General features: G+C 38.5%; 1 long non-coding RNA gene across 1 annotated transcript; it reads left to right on the top strand.

Annotated features, from left to right (window-relative positions):
• The first annotated feature begins 2,311 nt into the window (after nucleotides 1-2,311).
• LOC141336483 (uncharacterized) lies at nucleotides 2,312-2,914 on the top strand. Its single transcript, XR_012355714.1, has 3 exons — nucleotides 2,312-2,394; nucleotides 2,611-2,724; nucleotides 2,819-2,914. It is a non-coding gene; the product is annotated as an uncharacterized lncRNA (long non-coding RNA).
• The last annotated feature ends 882 nt before the right edge of the window (nucleotides 2,915-3,796 follow it).

The raw sequence follows: 3,796 nt of genomic DNA, 5'->3' as shown, positions 1-3,796 counted from the left end.
TCTGAGCACCTGAAGTTGAAAAAAAATCAACTCTGAGCGGAAAAACGCCCAACGTCATTCGCGTTCTTTTCCATTGTCCCATCGAATGAATGGAGAGGCGGGCCTTCTGTTGTGGTGACGAAAGTTTACCGTTGCTTAAAAAGTCCGGAGACTGCAAGAATTAGAGGAGAGGTGTCTGTCGTGGGTAAACCGGAGTTGTATTATTAAGGGTTTCTGCTAATATGACAGTTTACTTGACAGCAAAAAACTAAGATTTTAGAGCGCTCGCGCTATAATCCTTTGATTTGACTGACAGGACAGCTGTTTTGGTCGTTGCTTAGCAACATAAAAAAACGCAGCACACTGCTCTTTTATTAAAAGTCACCAAAAAAGGCAGTGCTGTGCGCCTCGCGTTTTTAGAACCAAAAGACGCGTTCAGTGTGATCGCGGCCTTTAGCTGTTGCAATGCAGCGCGACAACTGTCGCGTCCGATGTAGACACGGTGCAAAGCCCCATTCACACTACACGCGACATGCAGCGACTAAGCGACGCGATCCCATTCATTTCAATGGAGAACCGGCGATTTCCGGCGACGAGAGCGGCAGCGGCCGCCAGCGACCGTTGGCGACCGGATGTGGGCGTGTCCAGCGACGCGACAAAGTTCAGAATCTCTAAACTTTATGCAAATGAAGAGCGACTTTCGGGAGCGACAGCCAATAGGAAAGAAGACGATAGTGCTCGTGATCATTCTCCTTTCAGCTCCAGCAGTGATTGTCCTGTTTTATATGACATGTCCATGCCCACATACAAAAATAATGTTAACAGCATTAAAATGAGTTGTAACCTGCTTGTCTTTGTTTCCAAAGTTGCTTTGGATAAAAACGTCTGTTAAATGACGTTACTAAGCAACCAGTAATGAGAACGCCCACTAGCGACCTCATCGCCAGCCTCTGGCGACATGCAGCGACAGAAGTCGCGTCTACGCGTCTTTTAGTTCTAAAAACGCGAGGCGCACAGCACTGCCTTTTTTGGTGACTTTTAATAAAAGAGCAGTGTGCTGCGGTTTTTTTATGTTGCTAAGCAACGACCAAAAGAGCTGTCCTGTCAGTCAAATCAAAGGATTATAGCGTGAGCGCTCTAAAATCGTATTTTTTTGCTGTCAAGTAAACTGTCATATTAGCAGAAACCCTAAATAATACAACTCCGGGTTACCCACGACAGACACCAAAGGTTTCTCCTCTAATTCTTGCAGTCTCCGGACTTTTTAAGCAACGGTAAACTTTCATCACCACAACAGAAGGCCCGCCTCTCCATTCATTCGATTGGACAATGGAAAAGAACGCAAATGACGTTGGGCATTTTTCGAGAATGAGGTCTCTGCAGAGCAACAAAAGGCGTTCCTCAATTTTTGGGCGTTTTCCAATGGGGTAGGCGTTTTTCAACCTCTGTGCCTGGTTTGCTAAAATTTGAGTGGGCGATTCCTAATTCTTGAATACGCTTTTTCCATCAGACATGAGTGATAGCGAGAAAGCGGTGAAATGAGGAGAGCTCACCTGTCCTGCGTATGGATGTAAGTGGATTTTTGTAAATTCTTATTTTGTCTAAGGTAACGTTTTAATTAGCTTGTGTAAATTTGTTTACAACATGATTAGAAGAGGTCTGCCACTTCTGTCGCTAACCATTATTAGCAAACATTCGCTAACTTTTTGGTGCATAAGTTCGTTACTTTAGTGTTGATAGTGGTAGTTTGCTTAATTTTTTTCCTGTCGGCGCACTCTAATATAAAAATGACTAGTTAGCTTGTCAGACTAGAAAACACTACCTAAACAAGTTAATAAATAGTTGTAAACCAATGTTAGGTTAGCTATTCCACCGAATAGGTGACATTTATGTCCCCAGGCCTAAACCAGGATTAGTCCATAGTTCAATTAGGACATTTAAAAATGTTTAATAAACATGCTTAGAAAAAACATTATTGGTGTTCATCTTGAGACAAAATAAAGGCACTGATATATTTTAAAATCAGTCAGTGCAAGTTTCTTTTAGTTGGAACAGCTCAGACTTACATTTTAGTGTAGGACTAGGCTTTAAAATTGTTTGTGAAACCCGGGGTATAGGAACTAATATGTACAAAAAATAACTATAAATACATTTTATTAAGGAAATTGTTGTGCACATTAATCTAACTGCAAATTTGATCTAATTATAAAATTATTAAAAACTGATTTGTTTGGACGTTTGGTTTATTACATGTATACTTTGAATCTTATCTCTTATTTGCTATTTACAAATCATTATGTCTTTTATGTGTCTTTAAATAAAGAGAACAGGGCTCCTGAAATGACCAGACTACATCTGATAAAACCTAGCAAGGCTTGCTGGGGAAAGCCACTGACTCGATCACAGCGTAAACTGGTAATATCGCTAAACAGTTCTATTACTTCTATTATGATTAAATTTTAGATTTAGCATTTTCATTTATGCATTCAGACACTCATATCCTAAGGAACTTACAACTGATTCATCATAGAGCCAACAATATTCACTGTGTGCAACGCCAGGTCTTTTAGAAGACTAAGACTACTAAGAATCTGTTTTGTAAGTAATAGAAAATTTATGTTCTCTTGACAGATGGCTCAAGTTCATTCTGCAAATGCTGATGATGAAGTAGCACTTGTGGGCTCTATTGTCATAAAACAGAAAGACTTAATAACACTGACAAACCTTTGCGAGGTGGAAGGAAATGTAAGAAACAGACAAATACATGAATCAAAACTTAAAATCATAATAAAATAATGTCCATTTCAAAGTAGCTAAATGTTGATATTTTTTCACACAGGTGCTGAATTCCTGCTTCTGTGTGCTGCAACAGATTGCACTCTCCCAGGTTTGACCTCAAAGTTTGAGAGCATAAATAAATTCATTTTGTTCAAATACTTCAACTAACAATTTTCTTTTTGTGGCCAGAATGTGGACATCTATCCAGTTGACAGCCATGCCATAGTGACATGGTTTCCACCAATTTGTGCACATCCCATGGACCACTTACCTGTAAGGATCACTGACATTTGTAATGTCTTTAAACATTAAACATACTATATACTATAAAACATTTTTTTAATATACATGTAGCCTGAAATTATGAGCAAGGATGCTGTGGTCTTCCCATCTTGGGTGCCAGGGCATTGGATGCTGTGTGTGAGTCTGCTTTAATGTTGCGATACATGAACATACAATACCAATTGTTGTACAAACTGAAATCAGCGGCATATTTCTGATTATTTCCTTGATTATTATGCCTTTCCTAACAACTAACACAGGGTGAAAACATTTTTTCAGATCATGAAGCCAAAATTGCGTGAATTGTATTTTCTCAATTCCCTGAAAACTCCAGGTTTTGGAGATGGCACTTACATTGCCATATACAGGTTTTGCTGTTACAGAATTTTGTGTTCTCTGGTTCTATGTTCAGTTCTTTTTTTTCTTTTTTTTTCCATTGGCTTTTTTCTCATTGCATACAATTTAAGGAACACTTTACTTGCAACACACTTTAATTTCAGGGTCATATATTAATTAATTTTGTGAATCCCTGCATTAAGAAGAAAGCCATGGGAAAAATAAAGGCGGGACAGTTCCTGTTAAACTCTGCCTTTATTATTTTCTGTTCTGTTTCAAATTTACTTGGTAATCATATGTAGTATTGCAGGGTAGTTCTCTTTTAAAAACCCTGTTTGATTGGCTGTTTGTAGTGTATATCTTAATGTGTGTTTTTTTTTTTTTTTTTTTTTTTTTTGGCCAGGGGGCATTCATTTCTTTT

The sequence above is a fragment of the Garra rufa genome, chromosome 6 (genome assembly GCF_049309525.1).
Source record: "Garra rufa chromosome 6, GarRuf1.0, whole genome shotgun sequence".
NCBI lineage: Eukaryota > Metazoa > Chordata > Actinopteri > Cypriniformes > Cyprinidae > Garra > Garra rufa.
This window is presented reverse-complemented; position numbering and strand designations above follow the sequence as displayed.